General features: G+C 39.6%; 1 protein-coding gene across 2 annotated transcripts in view; it reads right to left on the bottom strand.

Moving 5' to 3' along the window:
- The window catches only part of MEI4 (meiotic double-stranded break formation protein 4), a 248,763-nt gene that overhangs the window by 185,280 nt on the left and 35,501 nt on the right, over positions 1 to 27,982 (bottom strand). The window lies entirely within an intron of this gene.

Here is a 27,982-nt window from a genome sequence, read left to right on the forward strand (position 1 = left end):
ACCTGGGTGGCTCAGTCGAATAAGCATCCAACTCTTGATTTCAGCTCAGGTCATGATCTCAGGATTATGAGATCAAGCCCTGTGTTGGGAGCCACACTGAGCCTGCAGCCTTCTTAGGATTCTTTCCGTCTCCCTTTGCCCCTCCCACCCTGCTCATGCTCATTCTCCCTATCTCTCAAAAAATAAAAAATGAAAAATAAAAATAAAAAAACAAAACAACTAGATAGATTTTTCTAACTTAAAATACTAAATGAAGCATGCAAAAACATACTAAACACTTAAAAACGAGTAGTGTAAAAAATCAAAAAGAAATTGTTTAAGCTGACTATCTCTGGTAGAAAGCAGAGGTGACTCCCCCATGTATTTTCAGGTCACTTATCTCTCATTCAGCTCTGTGTCAAGCTTGAAAGATAGAGAGGAAACCACAAGATATCTTATATCTTAGTATATTGATACTCCTCAGGGTCACCCTTTGATCTTCTGTTCTGAGGAGTATCAGTATTTGAGGGCTGAGTAGAGGGGGGGAAAATGATTAAGGAGACAGAGAAGAAACGATTAAAGAGGTACAAAAGGAATAAAAATGACTGTATTATGAAAGTCAAGGAAAAAGTTTCAAGGAGACTTACACACAATAGAGAAATCCATAAAATAAAAAGCTGAGAAAAATACATTGACATTACTCATTAGAAAATCACCAGTGAAAAAAAAAAAAAAAAAAAAAAAGAAAATCACCAGTGATTGTATCCACAGAAGCTTTGCTCAGTCAGGGTTTGGCCAGGGGGTGGAGAGGGGGGAGACAGAGGCCAGAGAGCAATGGGGGTGAATGGGCAGAAAAGTCAAAAAGGCCTGGCTGAGGCTTCTGAGGAGTTGGATCAGGAGAGTATAAAATGGGAGAGTAATTGCAGGCAAATGTGGCATGTCAAATTGGGAGAAATTTGAGCAATTATAGACTAGGAAGAAAAAAATAACACAGAAGCAAAAGTTGGAGAAATGAGAAAAAATGTAAAAAGCTCTGGAGAAGGCAGGGGAAGACTGGGACGAGGACCCCAGTGGATGGGTTGTGCTTAGTGATGCAGAATAATTTGCTTCTTTTGAGGCTGAAGGAAAGAGAATGAGAATGTATGGGATGTCAAAAAAAGAAAAAGAGAAAAAAAGAAGAAAAAATACCCTTAGCATATAGGAAGTTAAAAGAGATCTCACCTTATAGTCATTTTTTAAAGTTAGAGATGGGGGGTACTGGTTGATCAAGGCACGGGAAGAATGAAGAAAGGAACATCTTACATTTGGAAATCTAATTTATTGCTCTTTTGTTGCTCTATACAAATAGAAGGCAATGATGAGGCAAAATGAGAAGATCAGACTTTAATTTAGAGTTCATTCAATTAAGAAGTATCTGCCATAACCACTAGAAATGGGCAATTATGTGCTTGCTAATTATCACAACAGTATCTGTACTCCATGTTAAAGGGGATAACACAGTAAGTTCAAAAACGTGGTGGTAACCCAAACGGTGAACTATCCGCAAAGCTTTTAACCATATGGCCATTTCTACACTAAACAAGGCACACACAGCCTGCTCATTTTAAGCCAACAATTTCTTTTTCTTTTGAGCAAGAATAAATGTTTGAAATGACTTCTCACTCTTCACAAAAGGAAAGGGTGGGGGATTATGGTAATTATTTAGGTAGATTATGTTTTTCTTTCATGGAATTCAAAATGGTTGTTCACTAAGAAAGTGAACACAAGTCTCAATATTTCATGAACCACCTCAACTTCCCATCAAGGTAAGCTGAACTTCATGGGTGATGATTTCAGGAAGACCTAAAATGAATTCTACAAACAACTGAACTGGGAAGCAAAAAGCTGTTTTCTTGTTTCTGCTTTTCACCACTCACTAATGTACCTTCTGGCAAGTCACAACCACTCCATCTCATCTCCTTCATGTGCTGATTGGTACCTATTTGCAGGGAATAGTTCTACCCATGCATGTGCTCTGGGCATAGGAATACACAAACTAACCATCATTCTTTCTGGATGCTTCATTTCTGCACCCGCAGAAAAGACTGATGAGGGCATATGTTGGAGACGCCAATGTGGGAAACCACACACAGAGAGGAATGTCCTTTCAGTGCCCTAAAGGAGTGCATAAATTCTACCAGCGAGAACCACAGTGAGCTTTTATGCAACATGGCTTCAGCATTAAAAGCACTTTGTCAAAATGAATAGAACGATCTTATATTCACATTTCACTTTACAAAGCAGTTTCATCAAATAATTCAATTGTTGTTCCCAACAACCCTTGAACATGTGTTATTATTATTCTTAATTTACCAATAAGGAAGTGCAGGCTCCCCTTGATTAAGAGGTCTAAGAAAAGCCACAGAGAGAAAAGCAAAACCAATTACTCAGTTCCAAGTCCAATCATCTTCTAACCACAGCAAAGAGGCCTGTGTGTTCCTCTGCCAGGTTCTGTACATACCCCTCTGCCTCTTTAAATGAGTCTTACAGAACTCATTCTACTGAGAGTCTACTCATTTGCCTGAAAGACTTTTCTCAAAATAAACCTCGAAGCTTGACTAATAAAGCATCGTACCCAAAGGAGAGAAGAGAAAATGAAGCCATGCTACTGAAACTTTCTGTAACTCCTGTTTTTCCAGGAGGGATGAAGGTGAAGCAGAAGTCAAATGACACTTCTCTCTTAATTTGTTTATAGGCTAAAGGGATTGAGGACTGTAATTTCTCTCTAAATCATTTGATAGGATCTAACCAACACATTTGTCCTTAGATGTAAAGAGACAGTGAAGTAAATACACACACGTCCTGATCAAGCAGAGTCCAGCACATTTTAAGTGCTCAGAGATAATAGCTATTGTTATTAAATGATAAAAGATACCAAGAATCTAAATTATGCTAAAGTATGACATCACATATAAAAGTGCATAGAATAAGATACCAGTTAGGACTACATAACCTGTCCAAAATATTCTATAGTCCCTCTCATACCCTGGATCTCATAGACTTTCAGTTCCATTTTACTAAGCCCTTGTCTCTTTCATCTTCTTTAAGTTGTTAAATTCCATCTCCATCCCACTTCCATTTAAGAGTGGATCTCAAGCATGCTCAACAAAATAGAGCTGTGCCCACCTACTACACATCCTACCCTAGAAAGGCCCATCCCTGAATCAAATGTATTTTCTGCTGCCTCCACCCCCAGATTTTCACATCCACATCAAATCTTTTTTTTTTTTAAGATATCATTTATTTTCTTGACAGAGATCACAAATAGGCAGAGAGGCAGGCAGAGAGAGAGGGAGGAGGAAGCAGTCTCCCTGCTGAGCAGAGAGCCCAATGGGGGGGCTCGATCCCAGGACCCTGGGATCATGACCTGAGCTGAAGGCAGAGACTTTAACCCACTGAGCCACCCAGGCGTCCCACATCCACATCAAATCTTAATGCCTTTTGTCATCTATTTCTACAGTCTTTACATTACTTATGTAAGTAGACCTAGAGAACCAACTGTCTAAAAGGCATCTTTTTCTGTATACCTGGAAAATCCCATGAACTTTCTGTTTATAAAGTGTACAAATCATCTTCATTCACTGCACACATAAACATACAATTCTTGTTTGTACTGCATACCACCAACTTCAGTCCATAGCAAGACTATTCTCAAGTCACCGGGCCCAAGGGAGGGATCGCCTTGGCAACTTGCTTTCACCTTCCACATACAGCAAAACGCCATGTTATGCTGATTCCACCTTCCAGAGCTGCATTAGTCAGGACTCTCCAGAGAAATGGAACCACTAGGATTTATAGACAAGAGAGTGGGTGAAAAGAGTTTTACCCTAAGGCAATGGCTCATGTAATTATGGAGGCTAAGAAATCCCAAGATCTGCAGTCAGCCAGCTGGAGACCTAGGAGAGCAATGGTGTTACATAGTTCCAGTGCAACTACAAAGGCCTACAAAGGAAAGCTGACAGTGTTAGTTCCAGTCTGAAAGCCAGCAGGCTTGAGCCCCAAGAAGAGCCAATGTTTCAGGTCGAGTTCAAAGGCAGGAAAAGACCAATGCCCCAGCTCAAAGGCAGTCAGGAAAAAGGAATTCACTCTTCACTCTTACTCAGCCTTTTTGTTCTCTTGAGTTCAACTGATTGGATGAAGTCCATCCACACTAGGGTAGGTGGTCTGCTTTACTCAGTCTACTCAAATGTTAATCTTGTCCAAAACACTGTTACAGACACATCTACAGTAACGCTTGACCAAATATCTGGGCATTAGGTGACACAGTCAAGTTGATACATAAAATCAACCATCATTTCACCTATGAACCTGTCCTTCCCTAGTCCCCTACCCCTGCTCTAGTTCACACCATCATCATCTCTTACACTGATGACTATAGTACCCTTGCCCAACTGATCTACCTGCCTTTGGTTCTGTCCTCTTCTAGGCCACATTCTGAACTGACCCTCCTGAAATACTAGTTTGATCACAGGATTACAATCCTTAAAACCTTCCAATGGCTTCCTTTACTGACTAAGAGTCCTCCAAGATCTTCAGCTTGGCCCACAGAGTCTTTCACTGTGTGGCCCTTGCTTATTTCTCCAGCCATGCCTCCATCCTCACTCTTACTTATATATAAGTAATATTAACCCCTTACAGTTTACCAAAACACACCATGCTGATTCATACAACTATGGATTTCCACAAGTTGTTCCCACAATGTGGTGTGTTCTTACGCTATAACCCAGAGATGGACTGATGCCTCAAACCCTGATTCAAATCCTCTGTGAAACCTTCGCTGCTCTGCCCCAGAGCAGAGGAAACCATGCCCCATCTGGGCTATCATGTACCTTATACATACGTCTATTACCACTCTCATCAACGTGGTCTGAGTGTATGAGTGACTCTCTCTTGAAAGGGGGAGATTCTTGAGGACAGACACAGAGTTTACTAATCTGGGAATTTCTGTTTTCTGATGTGCACCTCCTACATAGTTGGTGGTGTGAATACTTGTTGAATATACCTATTAACAAAGACTGAAATCAAATTGCATTTCTTCAAATGCACCGAAATGTCATCATGGGCATATATACTTGTCACTACCAACTATGATTTGTTAGTAGTAATGGTCACTCACATGTACTGATGAATTGAGCTATTTAAAAGTAGTGTTTTCGCCACCTGGTGGTCAAACAGAAATTGCTATTTTCAAGTACACACAGTTCTGAAATGACAGTGTTTCACTTTAAAACAATTATTTGTCTTCTGTGTCTGGAAGGATATGTTTTGGCACATTGCAAAGCATACTTGAGAAATGCTGACAAAGAAAAGCTTACAGTTTTGTTTAACTCCACTCTAGTAGCTGGCATCCTAATTCTAGTTTTGAATACACCAAGAGAGAAAGCAATGTCAAATGCATGAAATCATAAGCTAATGGAATGATTCGTCTTAACAGAATTGTCTTCACTGCATTAGGTTCACAAAACAAAATAGTGCATTTGGTGTCAGCGTGGTCCAGGACCACTTGATGGTGCAATTCCTCCCATGCTCAGTGGTCAGACCCTGAATTTCCTGCTTGTCCCCATCTCTCTCATCTCTGAGTTTGCCAATTTAAACCTTCCTCATTGTTGTTTTTGTCTATCTCTTCCTGTTCCAACTTCCCGGATGTCCCCAGCTTTCCTGTGGCCTCAAAGAACTCTGTTAGGCAGATGATTCTCCAAGTTCCATGTCCCATCCTATCTCCTTTCCCAAGCTAAGTCCCAGCTTTTGGCATTTTAAACCACACAAGTCCAAAAGAAACAGCATCCTTCACTTGCACTTGGCCCAATTCCCCAATAACACTGCTATCATTCTCTGTTTCCAACATCTGAAACCTAAGGGCCAACTCTGACTTCTTCCTTGATACCCACATATACTCCATTGACAAATAATGTTGATCCTACCTCACTGTTCAGTTCCTTAGATTCACTAAGTTTGTTCCCATTTAGGGCCATTCCCTCTGCCTGGGATGCTCTCTTCACCCTCAACCCCAATTTTCTCAAGGCTGGCTCCTCATTATCACTCAAACGTCTATTAAAATATTGCTTCTTCAAAGAGACCTTATGTGACCACTCAGTCTAAAGAAGCCACCAGATCGTTCTCGGTCACGACTCCCTATTTTCATTCTCTAAATCTCACTTGTCACTACCTGATTATTTTCTGCCAGTATGATCTGTCCCACCCCCAAATTATATACTCCGTGATAGTCTTGGACTGCTGGTTTACCACCATAGCCCAGAGCCTGGAATATTGAGTGGGAGAGCTCAAGAGAAATTAAATCAATCAATAAAAACCTTTCTTATATCATATGTTTTTTCCCATGTCAAAATAATTACACATAAGATACGGGCAATGACCGGGCTGTTCCTGTCTCTAGCTCCTCCCTCTTCCAAACAGCCCTAAACACGATGCCTAGTTACTGCGCCCAAATAATCTAAACCTCAGATTACCTAAAGGAACCACTTTCAGAAAGCATACTGTTTGACACACGCATAGCACTAGTTTTCCTTCTATTTCCTTCTATTTTCTTGCTGGAAAATCTCCAAAGGCTCCTTGCTGCCTACAGAATAAATAAAGCATGTTTTCCACTGGCTGTCACACCTCTTCTTAATAGGCTCCAACCTAGTTTTTCATCTTATTTTCCAGAATACCTCCTCATGCTCTGTATGCCACAGTCAAATTAGATCATTTGCCACCAGATTCCTGTGCCTGTGCTTTACACTGTTCCCTCTTGCCTGAAATACCCCTACTATCCATAGCTTTCTAAATCCTACCCATCCTGTAAACTCAGCACCAATCTTCAAAAAGAATTTTAAAAGTCCTATTCTCTAAAACAAAATAATCACTCTCTCCTCTAAACATCAGTATCTTCCTCTAGACCATAGTTTCATTGTCTCTGGTATAATTAGTGATGTGATCTTGCTCCCAAAAGATTGTGTGATCCTATGGACAGGGCATAGACCCATCTCTCTTTACATTCTGCACATTGTTTGTGCTGAACAGCTATTGAATAAAAAGGGGCTGAATAAATGAACAACAGAATCTCTCTAACGGGAAAGAGTTTTAGGACAAAATTAGAAGTTGGTAAGAAAAAGCAATTTCTCAGTCATCTGGGGGCAAAGATATCCAGTATAGATAAAAAGCATAGAGCTGATTTCATTTCCTAACAAACAGGAAATACCATGTTGAGAGATAGTGAGCACATATATTACAGCCCTACAGAATAACAACAAACCCATGAACATACAAGCCTCCACCAAGTGAACCAATGAATCCACCTGCATAACTGCATCAGTGTGTGGATGTTATGAACACTACGCAGAATTGGTAAAAATGATATAATCATGGACATCAGCAACACACCACATTCACTGGCCTCCCAATGCTGTGAATGGCCTAGGACACAGCTCTCCACAATCTAGCCTCAGTTAGTCTTCCTGCTGAGATCCTACACATCTCCAATCTCTCCTTGACCAAATATCTTTCCAAGAGAGTTTACCTGAATTTGTTTTCCACCGAGCCCTCGATGCCACTGTTTTGACTTCAGCTCTTGACCAGTGTTCCAACAGCTTACATCTGTATCGTTAAGATGCTACCTTCATGCCACATTTGTCCTCCAAGCCCACCCTCCTGGACAACTGAGGTTGGCATTCATTTCCACTGATGTGTCCACTTCACTCTCTTTATCAAAAATCAGAAGCACTGAGATCTTTTACCCAGTGCAGTTTTTCCCAACCTATATCACCATAAGGGGAACATATTAAAATTAAGTATTCATAGGTACAATTAATCAGTATTTCCAGGAAAGGGCTTCAGGAACTTTTTTTTTTTTAATAAACATCTCAGGGGAGTCTCATAATTAAATCTCAAAAGCACTACTTTGCACTACTCCCAAACTTATGCACTCAGCCTGCTTTGGGGGTTTCTTGCTGGGCTACAGGTCTACTTACAAGACTGTACAGTGGTGGTTTTCAACCTTACCTACACATTTAAGTGCCTTTGGAACATTTCAAAATTCCAGTGCCAGACCACATTCCATGCTAAGTACCATGCCAGAATCTTAGGGGTAGAACCCAGATGTCAGTATTTTTTAGAGATCCCTAGGTGATTCTAGTGCAAGAACCACACTCTTAGATTAATTTATAGTTACTCTGCTTTCTTTGGATAGCACAAAAATGGATTGTGGTCCACTCATGCCATTCCCAATCCCATCTTCAAATCTCCCAGAAATATCTATTTCCTCTTTATCTGTTCATGTTGAATTCACATTTAATCTTTCAGGGTTCAGCTGCAATTCTTGTCAGGGTCATCTTTGCCACTCTATTTTCTATTTTACCATAGTAGAGCCTTATATATTCTAGCTGTCTCTTGCCACCTTATCTAAGCCAGCATCACGTCCCGAAAGGACCATAGCCTTGGGCTCCTACTCAGCAGTCTGCTTCTCCTCCCACTTACATTCTTCACACAGCAACCACAGCAAAAAGTTCAAAGCTCCCGCTTCATGCTCACCAAAGGATTTCCACTGTGTTGCCAGTCCTACCCACTGGAACAAGCCCTGCATCGCCTGCACTCCTGGCCTCTCTCGGGTTTCATCTCACTCCCTCTGCTCTGTGTCCGCTCACTGAGCATGCAAGCTAGTTCCTGCCTCAGGGGCCACTTGGATGACCCTGTTCAAACACCTCCCTTTCACTGAGGTCAGTCTGACCACCCAGTCTGTTAGTAGCTCTGCCCCATCCATAGTCATTCCATCACTTCAACCTTGTTTATTTTTTTCACAGCTTTTAACTCTCTCAGAATTTTTCCCAATTAATAGTTTGCTTGTTATTTGTCTGTCTCCTCCATGGGAATATTGACTCTAGTTCTTCTTCTTCTTTTTTTTTTCTCACCACAACCTCCAGAAATCAGTTTTTATTGAAGAAATGAATCAACTAATGAATGAATGAATATGAATAAATATAACCCCAGATGAAACTATATACATCATATGTAGTGTCCCCCTATGTGTCCATCTCAGGAGATCTTGCCTCTCTAACCAAATAATAAACTCAAAAGATACAGCAAGAAAACTTCTTTCCAACCTTGGAAGTCGAGCACAGTACTAAGCAAATATCATACATGTAAATACTTACCTGTTAATTATTTGGGCTATTTTAGAAGATCCTCAATATTGTATTGAAAAAGATAAGTTGGTTTTTTAAACTGACTTTCAGCTACCTGTAATTTTCCAACCCATGAACATCCACACCTAATTATAATGTTTACTTTATCACACCTGAACAAGCATAAGAAGTCTCTCATTTTAATTCACCTTCCAAATTTTTCACGTTTCAGTTCCATTCTCTAAATTACACCCATCTTATAAAGTACCATGCAACTTGAAAACCTATGTTTGTAGGTGTGGCCCGTGCATGACCACTGACCTGCCTGATATGGATTCAAGCACATTTTTCTCTAATTGATGCGCATTTGTTCAGATCAAGCAGAGAGAGATCTCAACCAGATAACTGCTACAGGGATGGTCTAAGCCTCAGCTGCATCTCTGGAAATAAGTCCTCCCTCTGACTTGAACATTTTTTAAAGCCTGCCTTGTATAAGCTTATGGTTATGGGTTCTGGTTTCAAAATTTTGTTATTATATTGAAACCAGTCCATGAAAACTAGGCTTTGTTAAAAAGCTGTCAAATAGTGGGACACTTGGGTGGCTCAGTCAGTTGAGTCTGACTCTTGGTTTTGGCTCAGGTTATGATCTTATGGGTCTTGAGACTGAGCCCAGTGTTGAGCTCTGTGCTCAGGAAGGAGTCCACCCTTGGATTTTCTCTCTCTGCCGCTCCCCACCCCGGTGCATGCATATGCTCTCTCAAGTAAATAAATCTTAAAAAAAAAAACAAAAACAAAAAAACCCCAACTATCAAATAGTTACTATTTAAAACTAAAACCAATATTTCTTCTAAAACTTCACTGACAATCACAGACGCTAAGGAGATCGCTTTCTATGAAACAAGAAAACACAAAATTAAGACAATCACTGTTATTTTCCTAGTATCATCGAAATTACCATTTTATTTATACCCATGCAGGGCAATACCACCTTCCAATAGCACCTTCTTATTTATTTCAGAATCATTAACACTTATTCTGTTCCCAGGTAAACATATATCTTCAAATAACTTAGGCTTCCCCAAGTCTTAGGATACACAAAAACATACATGTAATACCTTTTAATCTTCAATTTTGGTGACGAAAGATAATGTTTCTTCCAAATGTTGAATATTATAATACAAGCCGTAATACATACCCATCATCCTTTCAAAGGATGTCTTTCAAAGCCTTGATGTCTACCTCCCCAGGGAGCTAACAATCCCCATCAAGTCTGTTGATCCAGGTGAGGAGACCCTGCTCCATGACCCTCACTGACCCTTGCAGGGATCAGAAATTACCACTCCTTTTCATACAGAGATATCACTCCAAGAGGAATCTGATAATGGATCTTGCAGGTACCAAAAAGAAATTATAAAATGTTGGCTCATGAAATTTGGTTCCCAAATTGCAAAATACTTTTTGACCTCATAATCAGCCATTTCTGCTAAATGAATTTTATAAAAGCATTACAAGAAAAGCATCAAGAAGGCTCAGAGATGAAAAGATTATTTCATTGTAGAATCACATAAATGACCCTTTTCTTTAAAAACCTACAAAACCTGAGAATACTGATAATACCCTTAGACTGACAGTCCAGAAATAGAGAAAGACTATAATTGACCAATTTTGAGTCTAGGACTCAGGTGTCTTTCATTTCACAATGGAATACAACATTTGATAGATGACATAATAGCTCATCATATGCCTTATGTATATTAACTAATTACAGGCTTGCTATGAAGATCGAGAATCATTCACATGTGATATTCTGGAAACATAGGCATTTCCACAGCTGACCTCCTTTTCTGAAGTAGAGTCTGTCTGCCAGTAAAGCCGCAAATGACAATGTTGTAAGAACATATGGATGTGGTCAACAGTCATATACTTAATACCACAAAGTGTGTTTTCTAACATAAGGATACAAAGTAAAAATATTCTTAATTCTGAAAAAGAGGCACAGTCAGAGACAGCTTGGTAGTCAATTATCATACTTTCAATTACGATTAAAATACAGTCTTGTGAGTAGTAAAAAGGAGAGCTCAAAGTCAATTTTTTACAGACATCTTATTGCTAACCAAGCAGAACTCATTTCCACTGATTTTTACTATTGTGATAATCCTGAAAATTAAGTCCATTCTCAGGGGTTCTGGTTTTCATAACTTTGTGAGGCCAAGGTTATAAAGCAGTATAGCATAGCTTTAGGATTATGGTTCATTCATCCATCACTCATTGTAAAAGTCAGTGGCCTAGGAAATTAAATAAACTTGACCAAAAGAACAACATAATCTCCCCATTAAAAATGAAATTAAGACATGTTTTTCAGGGAGAAAGTAAAACAAACTTAATATATCCTGCCTTGTCAGAATAGACGATTTCACAAAACAGATACATTCAGCACTACAATGTAAAGGCATTGGAATAAGGGCTGGGAGGACCCAGATGGTAAGTAAGAACATATGGATATGGCCGAAAGTCATATACCTAGTTGGCAGGCCTCCTACCTTCAAAGAACTAAGAAAAAGGCAGGCCAACAACTAACTCTACTACACGGCAAAAGGCATTAGTATTAAGAAGAGATACCGAGGTACAGGTGATCTGGTGAGGAACACAGAGGAGTTAGTTCAAACTGAGGACAAGCCAGAAAGATTTCGTACAGTACAAGTGTCGATGGGATTATAGGTGCATGAACAAAGGTACAGAAGCAGGGGCCCAGCAATAGCTCAGGACAGTACAGCTAGAGCAGAGGGAAAGCAGAGGTGTAGGAGAGTAGGGGACAAGGCTGACAAAAGATTTTGGGTTTGCCATAGGAAAGAATTTGAATGTAACCTGCACCAAGACAACGGAAAACTATCACTGCTTAAAACACGATCTTAACCATATCTTAAGAAAAACTGGAGAGGCAAAACAACAACAACACAACAACAACAAAGGTGACAGATAACCTAACCCAGAGAAAGCTCTTGAAACAGTCAAGGAGTGATGATGTTTTCCTCACGAGAAATTGTAGGGTCCATGTGGAAGGAAAACACTGAAAATTACATGATGGAGAAATCAAAACAGGACAGAAGTCAGATGAGAACTTTTTGTTACAATACAGAGAATGAAAATCAAGTTCTATTAATTTATCTCTCAAAATAATTAAATAGGATAGCAGCTGAATTCATACAAAATTTTCTAAGCAGTTTACTCCTACAAGAAATCAGACTGCCAGGCCTGAGAATCTTCCACTTCTGCTACTGGACTGGAACTGAGAATGAGTTTACTACTGGGAGGAAAAACTCTCGCACACCCTTAAACCTCTTTTCTTTTCTTTCCCACTGGTATAATCTGCTAAGCCAGACAGATCCAGGTCTTTGCAAGACAGAAACAGAATTAAACAACAAAATCCTCATGTCCAAAAAAAAAAAAAAAAAAAAAAAAAAAAATTGGGTTTTTCTGTTGCTAAGCAATCAATGACAATTGCCATCTGACTGTCAAGTCCAAGAAGGAAGAAAACTGGTATTTATTTTTTGTCCATGTGTCAGGAAGCTCAGTGCCAAACACTCCCCATTAACCTCGATTGCTTGTCATTGTTCTTATCATCATCATCTTCATTTACCTCTGCCTTAAAGAACTTAGCCAATGTTGGTAGAGTTGAGATTCAACCAAGATTCATCTAACTCCAACCTTTTGCTCCTCCCAATGAGCAATCTACCTCCTGAATCTGTCTTTAGCAACCTTTCCCATCATCAATAACACCTACTCTCCCTTTGTTGGATCTTTCTTCCCTCATGTATGAATGCACATTCTTAAATTAATCATTGAGCACCTCCTATGTGTTTGACCTTGATGAGGATCAGTCATTGGTGCATTGAATTGTTTTATATTAAGCAGGGGGCTCTGGGCATTGCCCTTCCCTCATATAAAGGTGTGTCAGCATGAAAAGTGTTCAACATCACTCAGCATCAGGGAAATACAAATCAAAACGACAGTGAGATACCATCTCACACCACTCAGAATGGCTAAAATTAACAAGTCGGTAAATGACAGGTGCTGGTGAGGATGCAGAGAAAGGGGCATTTCTGTTGGCAGAAATGCAAGCTGGAGTAGCCACTCTGCAAAACAGTAAGGAAGTTCCTCAAAAAGTTAAAAATAGAACTACCCAATGAACCAGCAATTGCATTACTGGGTATTTTCCCCAAAGATACAAATGTAGTGATCTGAAGGGGTACGTGCACCTGAATGTTTATAGCAGCAATGTCCACAATAGTCAAACTATGGAAAGGGCCTAGATGTCCATCAACAGATGAATGGATAAAGAAGATGTGGTGTGTATATATAAGGGAATATTATGCAGCCATTAAAAATGAAATCTTGACATTTGCAACAACGTGGATGGAACTAGAGGGTATTATGCTAAGCGAAATGTCAATCAGAAAAAGACAATTATCAGATGATGTCATATGATATGATTCCTCCTTATGAGGAATTTGAGAAACAAGACAGGAAAGAGAGAGAAAAATTAAACAAGATGAAACCAGAGAGGGAGACGAACCATAAGAGACTCTTTTTTTTTTCCCTAAAGATTTTATTTTTTATTTATCAGAGAGAGAACACAAACACGCAGAGCTGCAGGCAGAGGCAGAGAGAGAAGCAGGCTCCTCACTGAGCAAGGAGCCCCACACGGGACTCAGTCCCAGGACCCTAGGATCACAATCTGAGCCAAAGGCAGCAGCCTAACCCACTGAACCACCCAGGCGCCCCATAAGAGACTCTTAATCTCACAAAACAAACTTAGAGTTGCTGGAGGAAAGGGCATGGGAGGGATGGGGTGGTTGGGTGATGGACATTAGGAAGGGTATGTGCTATGGTGAGTGCTGTGAATTTTGTAAAACTGATGAATCAGAGACCTGTACCCCTAAAAAAAAATACACTATATGTTAATAAAAAATAAATAAAAATAAAGGCATATCAGAATGGATGTTACCATCACATCATTTCTATTTACTTCCAAGATGCTTCTGGTAAACCAGTAATTCCGTGATATTCATGCCATAAAAACTTGAGTGTCTGCTACTTTCCAATAAATGTAGAATATTTTAAGTAGTTGGATAAAGTATTTACTACAGAACTATCTAGAAAATATTTTCTTAATTATTTAAGTAATTTTAATAGCTGAGAATTCTTGATAAAGTTGTTAACAGTATTAAAATCAGAATCATAAATTTCGACCACATTGCTACAAGGTTTATGTTATAACAAACTAAGGGGTGTGTGTGTGTATGTGCGTGTGTGTATAACTATGTGCCCTCTTAACTAAATATTTACTTACAAATCATACAGCAGAAAAAACCCGCATTGACAGATATAGGTTTCTCAGGAATATCTCAAAGTATTGCCAATAAGATTTCATAGCCAACTTATATGGGAAGTCACCTATTACACATGATTTGACAGAAGGAATGATACTTGTCCTTTTCTCTAGAGGCTTTTTGACTCATCATTGGCTGTTCAGTATTACTACTAACTCAAGGACCCTGAACACTACAGAAATGATGGCAATCACATAAAGAGATTCGTTTTAAAGTGTATAACTGTTCAATAAGCTACCTACTATACATAATCAATAATATTGAAGGAAGCACAGAAATACAACTATCCCCTAATTTTTAAATGCATATGCCTTATGATATTGCTTTCACAGGATAAAAGAAGCTATCCATTACTATTTAACCTTACAGAAGAAAAAAAAAGTAGTGTACAAAGACAACTGAATGGTCTTTCTCCCAGCTGCCTACAGACCTGCCATCCCCTCTCCCCAGTTGCCTCCATGTTCTCAAATCACATTAAAGGACATTAGTCAGATGTTCCCCGCTAAGAGCCAACACCAATGTCTTCTACTTTTTCTAATAAAGAACTGCAGCACACTACAGAGAAAACCCTAGTAAAATAAGGAAATTAGAACTAGGGGGGATCAACAAAAGAAACTGATAATAAGAGAATTTGAGTTAAATACAGAATATGAATGCTTGCCTTAAACCAGTGGTTTTCAATCTTGGCCATACTTTAGAATAACCTAGAGGTTGTCAAAGAATACAGATGCTTCAGTCCAACCCCCAGAGATTCTGATATAAATAGACTGGGGGGCAACCTGAGCATCAGGATTTTTTAAGAGCTCCCCCTCCCCAGGTGATTCTAATGCACGGGCAGGGTTCAGGGCCACAGCCTGGAACTGTAGCCTTAGAGCTACCAACAAAAAGGAGGAAAAGCCTTTCAGAAAGACACTTTAAAAACAAAAATAAAATTTTCGGGGCATCTGGGTGTCTCAGTGGGTTAAAGCCTCTGCTTTCAGCTCAGGTCATGGTCCCAGGGTCCTGGGATCGAGCCCCGCATTGGGCTCTCTGCTCAGCAGGGAGCCTGCTTCCCTCTCTCTCTGCCTGCATCTCTGCCTACTTGTGATCTCTGTCTGTCAAATAAATAAAATCTTAAAAAAAAACACCTAAAATTAATAAATAATAAAATTTTAAATTTAAAGTTGCAAATCTGATTAATTGTGTACTCTTCTATTTCACACCGACCTATAGGTACCAAAGGCCTAGATTCATACGGCATTTGCTATTAAAATGGTAAGTGAGCGGGTAAGTTTGTTATTACTGTGCTCACCATCACAAATGCCTGTGCACAGACAAGGCACTTCTTTAAAGAAAAATTTCAGAGAACTGGAAAAGTACAGCTCACTGAGGCATACAGTTCTCCAAGCCCAGCTCCCGCTGTACTGCTTGCCCCACCAGACATCAGAGAGCTGTAGAGCCACACAAAGCAGCCCACCAGCATGGACTTGGCCTACTTTGGACTGACTCCTGCTTGGAAATTACAGATATGATGAGATGCCTTGCGGTTCACAGGATAAAAAGTAATCAGATGAGGATAAACACTTCATAAAATACACGGGTGGAAATAACTTCGGAGTCATTAAAGGCACAATTTTGATTAGCAAAACCAGGTATTAAAATATGAGAATTACCATCTATTTTGTATGACCTGGGTTGAAGAATAAGGTCATTTTTTTTCAAAAATATTACTTTTGAAATAATGGGAGGGAGGATAAATTCTACATATTCTGCTCTATCGATGAGTTAGAATAATTTCAAATACAATTAAAAAGTACAGAGAAAGACCAGAAGCATTGTTCAAATTTTTTATCAATTACTTCTTCACCACGTGGTTATTTGTCAAACGGATATAAATGGTGACATTTTGTATGTCTTACATTGGATTTTACATAGAAAAGTCTGCTTTACCTCATGAAAATTATTTCTGCTACAAATATTTATAAGCCCCATCAGAAGTGATAATTCAAATATCAAGCCCAGAAACATCTTTGAAAAACTACTGTGTGAGAGATCTTGCTGAGTCAAGCACCAAGGGAGGGCACAAAAGTAATGTAGACTTTGTTCTTCATGTGACTTATTAATTAAAAGAGTAATGAGGTATTTTTATAGCTAGGCTTGTGCAAGCATTAAGAACCCGCTTTCTCTGGATGAAATCTTTCCCTTGTTTATTTCAAAGCATAAAACTTGGCAGACATGGTCTGAATGTATTAAAGACACACAGGCAATATTTCTCTCTGACTCCAAGAGAAACGGGAGAGATGGACAACAAGAAAAATTATCACACGCTTATTACAGAATAATGGGTGAGGTGAAACAACTGATTCACGGAAAGCTGAGAACAACTCACAACCTGTGGCCTCCTCCCCGCACACATACCCTACAGCTGAGCACTCTCTGATGCATTTCCTCACATTCACTCTAAGAGGTCCTTACAAGCAACTTAAATTGTAAAATTCACGTAAATGATGTTTCCAAAACTGGAGACTTTGCGTGAAAAGACCACCATTCCCCTGCAGTATAAGAAGAGAAATGCTGCCCCTCCTTGAAAGGAGTGCTACTACACAAATCACGCAGGAGGCAAGGGGATCCCCAAGCAGGGCCCCTCCCCTACAGATACTCACTCCCCAGCACTGCACCTTGCTGCTGGTTTTCTGCTGCTTTCACGGAGACATTTGCTTTGTCTTCACATTCAATTTAGGAATTCATTCAAATTCATTCTGTACTGAAGTTACAGCTATTTAGTTCTCAGTAGGGCCCAGAACATAATGCAAGTATGTGTGTTCCAGGAGCATGATACAAAACTTTATTTATGAATAAATGTATTTTGTCTTATCGCCTGCAACATGCTAGCATTCATTTCCAGCAATGTATTTCTTTTTAGCTATGTTACATTACGTACTTTTTAAGACTTGGTAAAAGAGTCTAGTTTAATCACAACTGAAGGTTTTCTACTGATTTTTAGGATACAGTATCTTGCATTTCTGATCCCCAACTTTACCCCTACAAGATGTCTTTGAAATTACTTAAAATAGATATTTAAAAGGATGTTTCCCCTGAAAAAAGGGGAGGAGCTGTCTTCCACAACTGCACATTTTCTACGCTAGAAAACATGTATTCAGACTCCTCAATGACAGAACGTATCAGTGCTTCTTAGGAAGGGATGTGGGAAGTAAGGATGGAGGGAGGGAGAGAAGGGAAGGTGGATAAAGAGGGAGGGGAGAAGTTCTAGAACAAAAATCTACAGTACCCACTCCTCGGATTCCTATTACATTTATATATACACTTCATTGAACAGTATGAAACACAGTTGTTAGGGTGATGTTAATGTTACTAGTGTTTGTTCATTTTTGCTCATTTCTACTATCTGCCTCAGCTCTCTCAGGCTCTAAATGAACACTTCTCAATTCTTTGGTGACAAGGTTACATATTATCGATTGGGATTATGAAATCTTTCAGAAGCTGGCCCACAATCCCCTCTTGATTTGTCACTCAGATGGCTGGGGCAGGGTATGAACAGGTCTCTACCGACCCCTTTTCTGGAGAAGTCTTACTATGTTCCCTGAATATATGTTTCACTTTTATTTGTTTAAACCAGTGGTTCTCAAACTTCAGTTTTCATCGAAATCACCTAGACGGTTTGTTAAGCCACAAGCTGCTGGGCTTTAACCCCGAGTTTCTGATTATGTAAGGAACTGGGCTCAGAGAATCTGGATTTTTAACAAGGTCCCACTGATGCTGACGCAGCTGGTCTGGGAACCACACTTTGAGAACCACTGGTTTAAGAAAGCTCCTTAAAGTACTAGATAGGCACTGTTCTAGGATTTTACAAGAACTTCTCCATGTATTACCCAGTTAACTTCTGGCAAGTTAGTTAACTCTGCTTTCCTTATTTCTTTTTCTACAACCAAGGCAGGAGGTGGGGATGACTTAGACAAGAGTTACAGCAGCAGGCAAAGAAATGCAAGAATGAAAATCCAAAAGCATTTTGAAACAACAACAATAACAAAACAATAGGACAGGTTTAAGAAGGGACACTGGAAGTGGAAAAGGGAACAAAAACGAACTTTAAAGGACAGCTGTCAGGAATGAACTCAGCAAAAAACACAAATAAAGGGGCACCTATTCCTACCTTCAAAAGAGTCTCAGAAGAAGAAATGTCAGCCCCTTGTTGAGGTCCAGGGCCAGGCTAACCACTCCTGCTCTGTATTTCTTTTGGGTTTCAGGCCCCAAGCCTCTGTGATTTATTTATTATCCTCTTCTGTTCAAAGCTTTCACTTTCCTCTTTCTGCTAATTTCTTCCTACTCAAGAATCAGTGTGCTGTCATCTTGTCTATCTTAACAACAAAAAAAACTTTCCACCTTGCCCCCTCTCCAACTACCAACCTATTTCTTCTCCTTCCCTTCACAAACTCCACCCCCAAATAGTCCACAGTCCTTTGCTACTTAAACTGTGGTCCTCAGACCAGTCCTGTCAGCATGACCTGGGAGATTACCCGAACTGCAGGATCTCCAGCCTACTCCCATTGACCCTATTTGCCTGATTTCCCTCTTGCTTTGTTAATGGAATAGATATTACTCCATTAATTTTCCCTGTCTAAACTACAGTCCACAGCTATCTAACTGGATTTTACTCACTCCACATTGAATTTATTCTTAAAAAAAAAAAAAATTTTTTTCAAGATGTCTAGGACCCAAATACCAAATTCAAAATCGTCAATCGTACCTTCAGATTTCTAAAAGAATCTAAAAAAATCAAATACAGACAAACAGCAGGGCATTTAAAAATGCAGTCAAAACCTGCAAAAAATAAATATAATCTTAAGTATAAGTAGCAGATTAAACTTTACTACAGGTTAAACTATTAAAAAGAAAAATTACATTGAGAAAAGAGCCTGGAGTTCAAAGAAAGGTACTTTGAATAATTTTAGCTCTTTTCCATAGGTGAGAATCCAAAATCCTTATTCACTTATTCTAGTCTGATCAAACTACTATATGAATAGATGGCTCGCTCAAAGGTAGGCGCCCTCATAGTCCTCCTACTTTAGAGAGTGTCTCCTTCCCTAGGATGCTTTGGTCTTGTCTCCTGACCCTCCTCCCAGCACTGGAGAGCTTTTGTAGATCCTCAGAAATGACAGATCAGCCCAGCCACCTTGTTCCAGGTATTCACATTCACATAAACCATGTCTAAACTTACTCATTCAACAAATATCCCGAACCCCCCACCCCCGCATGCCAGGCACTGTGCTAATCCCAGAAATAGAGCAGTGATGAGAAAAAGCACACTCCTTCAAGCATGGAGTTTAGGTCCTACAGGGAAGACAGCCTGCTTAAACAATTATAACTTGGCTCACAAATGCTGTGAAAAGTACAGAATAGTATGGTTCCCCAGCAGGAGAATCTAATCTAGTCTAAGGAGGCAGTCAGCAAAGGCAGAAAGGGTATTAAAACTGTATCAGAAAAAAAAAAAAAAAAAAGAATAGTGTGCAACCAGACAAAAAAAGATTGGGAGAATATATCCTACAGAGAAAAACATCAGGTTTAAAAGCTTTGAGCTGAGAGATAACAAGTTGAATTCGAGTAAGTGAAAGACATTTCATGTGTTGCAGTGCAGAATGTGGAGGACAGAGTGACGACAGGATGGGCTAGAGAAGGAAGTAAGTGCCAAACGGAGGAGAAGCCGGTAGCTTATTTTAAGGGTTGTGTTTATCCTGCAGTAAATGAGAAGACTTGAGTCTGAGCTGTAGCCTAGATTTGAGAGTGGCAAGGCTGCAACCGTAAACATGGAGTCTAATTGAGATAAATCGGGCCAAGAGGGCCAAGGAAGTGACGCTGGAAGGGAGGGAAGTGGAAAGAATGCAGAGATGCACAGAAAGTAGAGGCACCCTAATTAGGGGACTGCCTGGACATTCAAGATACCTCCGGGGAACCCAGCTCAGGTGAAAAAGTTGCATCACACAGTGAGACTCAGAGCCCTGCACTGGGAAGAGGAGTGGCAGGGCTGACGATGTCCATCTGGAACATCACACACTGCGGGACTCTTCAGCTGCCCTCACCTGAGCCCAGCCTCTGAAGTGCCTGGCCTCTTCCTGGTCCAGGACAGCACCGGCACGTGTTCGGCCCTTCCTCCTCCGTCTCACCCACCGTTCCTACCAGAACCAGCTCTTCTTACAGCTGACATGTTTATATTTCTAAACAGGTGCCTTGTCACTAGCAAATCCATTTAAGATTTGGACCATTTGTAGCCTTAACTTTAAATTCTTTGTATGTCTCTATGATCAAGAGATTAATTCAATTTTTATATAATGAGTAAAGCATCTCTAATATGTAATTATCAATGTACTTTATTTTGGAGCCTTTCATTAGAACCCATATTAAATTAACGGCACATCTACTGATGTTTATGTACATTAGGCATGTATGTTTTAAATCAACTGCAATTTTAAGGAAATCTACATTATAAAAGCTTATGTCAACACTAAGAAGGGAAATGCTTATATATTCATTTTCCATGCCCTTTCAGCTCCTGTGGAACAGTGAAGGCCCCAACATACAAATGCTGAGCTCCAAAGCTGTGACTGTAGGTCAGTTATTTGTGATGTCTCCTCAGTCGGTGGTTTGGGACAGGGCAGGATGGGACAGAGGCTGAGTGGGCCTGGGCCGGAAAAGCAGCAGTCACGACACAAAGACAGGCTCCACGCTGGGTCTGGCTAGGTGCACAGGGAAACCAGGCTATCCAGCCCCTTTCTGAACTCCATCAACACTGATGTAGCTACGAGCCTTTTCCTGAATCCAAACTGAGGCAGGCACGGGAGTGCTGAGGATTTGATCCTGAGTATAAAACAGTAAAGAAGACAACAGGCAAGGAGGTGGGTAAACTGAAACCTTGACAGCTGGTGTAGAGGGAAGCTCCTAAAGCCATCAGGTGAGTCAGCTGTTTCCCAGGACCTAAAACACAGAAGAGTTAAATCCAATTCTGAAAACACGTGTGCTGCTGGGCACATCAACGCCACCCATCCCGAAGCACTCTACACATTAGCTCTGTATTCAACGGACATTTACTAAATAAACATGGAAATCAATGAACTGTTTTGGTGTGATTTTCTCTCACTTTCTTTTCACTCTAGTCAGCTGCTCATCCAATAGCCTCACTTTCATTTACGAAGACACCGAATACGTAAAACTGTAGGGGGAAAAGCAGGCACCCAATACTTCATCTAACTACTTCCCTCGTGGGATTGCCAAATTGCTGTATAATTGCAATTCTCCAGATTCCCCTTGCCCACCCCACTTTCTCATGCGCTCTCTCACTCATACACACACACACACACACACACACACACACACACACACTCGTTTTAATCCTAAATCTGCTCATTGAAATTCTGTGCCATTATTCCCACTAACAAAGCCCTGCTCCTGTCACCATGTCCCCTTTAATCCCTAGTCAACATTTAAGAACAGCCACAGACACCTTCCAGGCCAGTCTCTAGGCTCTGAGTCTCACTCACCAACCTACACAGACAGAGATGAACTTCTTGCCAACATCATGAGGCTATTCTTAACAGGAAGCTGTTCTAGACTAAACATAGTTTTTCTCATTCATTTCTCCCCTATAGATCAAGACAACTCCTGATATAAGGAAAGAAAAAGTAGTGTTGTTCTAAATTATTTGAATAATTTAGAACAAAAAATGTTAATTCGAATGTAATTCAAATAATGTTATGTGAATAATTTAGAACAAGAATTTGTTCTAAATTTGTTATTTGTTTTTATGTATGAAAATAACAAAGAATTTGTTATTTGTTTTTATATATGCTTAATAATGTTTACAATAATTTCTAAGTTATTTGAATAATTTAGAACAGAACTACTCTTTCTTTCTTTTTCTTTTTTCTTTCCTTTCCTGAATAATTTCTTTCCTATTCCTAAAAGTTTAGAACAAGAAATGTTTTATAATGTTTATATAAACAATGTTTAATATTATTTAGAATTTCTAAATTATTTGAATAATTTAGAACAGTACTACTTTTTATTTCTTTTCTTTTCTTTCCTTTCCTTACTTTTCCTTTCTCTCCTTCCCCACTCTATAAATTAGGATGGGCTCAGATACATCCTATAGAACAGTGAAGGCCCCAACATACAAATGCTGAGCTCCAAAGCTGTTACTATAGGTCAATTATTTGTGGACAGATGGACAACGACAGCTTAAATCCTTGCTTGTCTTTTTAAACATTTTTAAACATTCCTTGTTTTTTTAATAAAGCTGTGATTGCTCAGCAATGTCAGGAGGGGCCTAGGTTCTTTTCCTCCAACTATTTCACAGTCCTTCCCCTGCTGGCATTAATTTTTCAATATTGCTTCACAGTTGCAAATTGGCTACCACAGATCCAGGCATTGTATCTTCAATCGGCAGTGCTACATACTGGAAACAAGTAGCTGAGGTTTAAAAAAAAAAGAAAAAGAAAAAGAAATTTAATTGCTCTCTTTCATGAGCTTCAATCTCTTTATACAGAGAGGCAAATCTTTATCAAAAGCTCTGAAGATTGTTTTTTTTACCTTTCATTGGCCCCTGCCCAACTTTAGTACAATATGGGCAAAACAAATCTAAGCCTTTCATGGATTAGCCCACTGGGAATAAGCCCATCTCTGCCAAAACAAAATTAGAGTGCTTTAGAGAGGAAGTAGAAAATGCTTTAGAAAGGAAGCTAGATATTGAGTAGACACCTAACCATGCCTACGAGCCATTACCCAGACTGACTTGGAGAAATGGGTCACTGGCTTCTCTGATCCTTCCCCCACCTTCCTTCCCCCGACTACTAAGGAGCATTTAAGTAAAATTATAATGTGGCATAATTCTAAGAGCAAGTTCTATTTATCCCTTCTGTATATAGTCTATTCTTTTAATAAATATAATAAAGAAGTATCTCTGTAAGAAGATGTAGAAAATAAATCAGAATAAAGAAATAGCTGAGTTACTGAAATACTGTATAAACTCCATCATGCGGGGTGCCTGGGTGGCCCAGTGGGTTAAAGTCTCTGCTTTTGGCTCAGGTCATGATCCCAGGGTCCTGGGATCGAGCCCCACATCGGGCTCTCTGCTCGGCGGGGAGCCTGCTTCCCCCTCTCTCTCTCTGCCTGCCTCTCTGCCTACTTGTGATCTCTCTCTGTCAAATAAAGAAAGAAAATCTTTAAACTCCATCATGCTTTTTTATTTGTTTACTTTGCCATTTCAGCTCTGCTTTATTGAATTCTGGGTTGCTCCATTGCTCAATGGACAGTTGATGCTGTAAATTAAGTTCCCCAGCCTCTCAATCTGTCAAGAAGCATTCCTTTCAACATTTACTGAGGGCCTGCTGTCTCTATCCACTTGAGAACAGTTGCATATGTAAAGCAACCTTGAAAATTCCAGACAAAAACATTTAATTATATAGACATATCTATAATATAGTTTTGATTCTCAGGTATGGAGTTCTCTCAGAGTAAGCTGTGTCAGTCTTTTAAATTAGACATATTTAAATAATGGCTGTGTTCCTTTTTATTTCCCTATCAATCTAATATCCCCTTTTTGTTGGGCTGTTTTTTCTCCTTTAAGAGAGAAACTCTATTGGGGTGCCTGGGTGGCTCAGTGGGTTAAGCTTCTGACTTTAGCTCCAGTCATGGTCTCGGTCCTGGGGTGGAGCTCTGCATTGAGCTCTCTGCTCAGCAGGGAGCCTGCTTCCCTCTCTCTCTCTGCCTGCCTCTCTGCTACTTGTGATCTCTGTCTGTGTCAAATAAATAAATAAGATCTTCAAAAAAAAAAAAAGAGTGACTCTGTTTCATCTGAATCTTCCTGTTTATTCCTCATTTTTCATGTTAATCTAACAGATGGAGAAACAAGTTACTTACAAACATCTGTGTAGAAATACTTTACCTATAGTTACTGCTGTGAGTAAAATGGATTTTAATTGTAGGGTTATTGAAATTTTCCCTCACAGGCGTTGTAAGTGCAAGTTTTTGGTGTGAGAACAAGTTCTCACCTAGGATCTCACTGTCAGGCACATTCATGTTCTGAACCAGTCACCCACACCACTAGAGCAGTGGAATAAACAGACACTTGACTGTAAACAACAGTTCGGATATCACAGATGTTTGTTAAGAGTCTGTTTAAGATTACCGGAAATTGTTATGTGTGTGGCATTATATTAATCATATAGCTGCACATAAAATAATTAAGAATATTGATGGCATTAGCATTCATAGAATAGAAAGAGCCCATTACCTAGAAAGACTCTAGAGAGACTAAACCGTGGCTATAAATTGTTAACACCATTTTCACTCACATAATAATGAGATTTGAGTAACATCTGGGTATTAGATTAGCGAGTTTTCCTGATAATCCCCAAAACTAAAGTTAGTGAGTACCCTATTATCCACAGCAGGCATGTGTGCACTATACCTGCACACTCCTAACATGACAGTCATAGTCTTTCCATGGCTCCTTTCCTTCTGCCCACCTCTGGGATGTTGGGATCCCCAGCACTCCTCATCCTCTGCTCCATTCTCCCTGTGAGTCTCATCTATGGCTAGAACGTCAACTATGATTTAAATGTCAGTGGAGCCTAAGTCTATGCCTCTATTTCCAGCCTGCCCCTCCCCGTTGACTTTAAGGCACATCCCTCCACCTTTCTTCTACTTAATCCCTGTATATTCCTTCTACTTAATCTCTGTGTATTCAGGGATTGGCCTATACTCAGACAAACCTGGACTCCATTTTTTATCCTATAAATAAATTTCAGTGTTCACTATCCATATTCAAAGCATTGCAATAAATTCAATAAGCTGGGATTGAAGACCTCATTATCCCAAACGCCTCTATGTCCCTCAATCAGTCTCTGAAATCATTCACAAATATTGTGTCTACTCTAAAATCGTGCTTATATGTCTGACCTCCATTCAGTTTTCACTAGCACAGATTGATTTCAACGCATCATTCTTCATATGGGTTTTGGCAAATATGTTTAAAACTGGCGCCCTTGCTCCAATCACTGCCACAGCCAGAAACATCCTCTCTGCCCCTCCTCCATTTGACAAATATTTATTGAGCACCTGATGCGTGTCAGGCTTTGGAGTGGGCATTGAATAGAGAGTGCTGAGCAAATCAAAACCCACTCCTCAGTGAACCTGAACTCTAGCTCAGGAGAGAAGGTGGCAATAACATGAACAAACAAATAATCCACAGGGGACGTTTGGTTAAAGAAAAACTAGTGGGGAGTGCTATGTATATAGAGTGGTCACTGAGGGGTATCAATTAAAATAAGACTTCTAGGAAGGGAAGAAGCCAGACACAAAGAGTATAAAAGAGAAGAACACAACAAAGGTCCAAGGCTGGAAGGAAACCCAGAGTTGGCTGGAGCCGAGTTTACAATGGGGAAGTTGTATGAGACAAGTTGGGAGATGGAAACAGAAGTGAAAACACTCACAGTGTCACAGGCCATGATCACAAGTCTGAATCTAATGTGAAGCATAACTGGGAGCTGGGGAGGGGTTTTAGGCAAAGAATTTTTACATTCTTTAAAAATCACCAGAATTTTTTCCCAATCCTAATGTGAGGGTCAAACCTTTGCATCAGAAAAATTGTATGGTTCCTGATGAATGGAGTGACCACAGGGTCCAGCATGCTCTAGTGAGTCTTGGTTTCTACCTGTTGTCCTAGTATAATCATTAATGGTTCCCCACTTTCACTCTCACAGGGCCCTAGGGAGACAGTAAATTCTCTGGTCAACTTCCTGATAGGAAATAAACTAAAACAGTCCTCAGGTTAACATTCAAGGCCCTTCTGAACCTGGTCCCAATCCACCAATTCACTTCTCTTCCTTTCTCCCTCATGGTGTTCTGGGTACTTCAGAAATTTAATGCTGACAGTATAAATGGCACTTTACTTCTCTGCTTTTGGTCATGTCCCTGCCTCTTGCTGCATGCTCTGTGACCATGACTAGTAGACAGAACCTTGAGTGTCTGACCCAAGAAGTCTTTTCAAAACCAGGCAGAATGAATGGCTTCTTCCTCTGTGCTTTGCCAGTATCTTTATTAAAGCATTTATCATACTGGGTTAATTATTTATAGGTCTATCTTTTCTGCTAGAATGGTAGGTACTTAATGGCAAGGACAGCAGTTCCTCTTATGTGTTTTTTGGATCCTCACCACCCACTGCATACCTGGTCCACAGCTGGTACTTGATACAAGACTGCTAGATGAATTATTTAATCTAAATTCAATATAACATACATAGTAAAATAATAAGGTTACAGAATGAGACTTTAAATTCTATCCAGTAAGCTTAAAACATTATTGCCTTCACATCTAGATATTTTCATTCTCCAACTTCATCCCAATATCTAATGTAACCTCATTCATTAGGAAGTAACAATAAACTCTTAATGAAGACTACAAGTAAAAAATCTTTACAGGGCAAAGAAGAAGTCTAGTTTTAGGAACCCAAATAATTTTCAAATAATTTTGAAGATGAAATAAAATAGAATTGGTATAACCACTGTGGAAAACAGTATAGAGGCTCCTCAAAAAATTAAAAATAGAAATATCAAATTATTTAATAATTCCAGTATTGTATATTTACTCAGAGAAAGCTAAAACCCTAACAAGAAAAAATATAAGTACCCCTATGTTATTGCAGCATTATTTACAATAGTTAAGATAGAAGTAACCTAAGTGTCCATCAATAGATGAATGGATAAGGAAAATATTATACATACACATAGCCACACAGACACACAGACACACACAATGGAATACTACACAGCCATAAGAAAGGATGAGATGGTGCTGTTTGAGGCAACATGGAAGAACCTAAACGGTATTATACTAAGTGAAATAAGTCAGATGGAGAAAGATAAATACCATAGGATTCCACTCATAAATAGAATCTTTAAAAAAAAAAAAAAAGAATAAACAAACAAAAAGCAGAATCAGACCCATACAACAAACTGATGGTTGTCAGAGGAAAGGGGGCTGGGAGACTGGGAAAAATGGGTGAAGGAGAGAGGGAGATACAGCCCTCCAGTAATGGCATGAGTAAGCCCTGGGAATAAAAGGCACAGCATAAAGAACACAGTCAATGATCCTGTAATAGCAATGTAATGGGACAGATGGTAGCCACACTTTTGGTAAATACAGCATTACACACAGAGTTATCCAATCACTAAACTGTACCCTGAAACTAATGTAACATTGTGTGTCAGTTATACTCAATTTTTTAAAAATTATATTAAAAGTTGGGGTGCCTGGGTGGCTCAGTGGGTTAAGCCTCTGCCTTTGGCTCAGGTCATGATCAGGGCCTGGGATGGAGTCCCACATTGGGCTCTCTGCTTAGCCCCTTCTTCCCCTTCTCTGCCTGCCTCTCTGTCTACTTGTGATCTCTTTCTCTGTCAAGTAAATAAATAA

Source organism: Mustela erminea, chromosome 4 (assembly GCF_009829155.1).
Source record: "Mustela erminea isolate mMusErm1 chromosome 4, mMusErm1.Pri, whole genome shotgun sequence".
NCBI classification, from domain to species: Eukaryota; Metazoa; Chordata; class Mammalia; order Carnivora; family Mustelidae; genus Mustela; species Mustela erminea.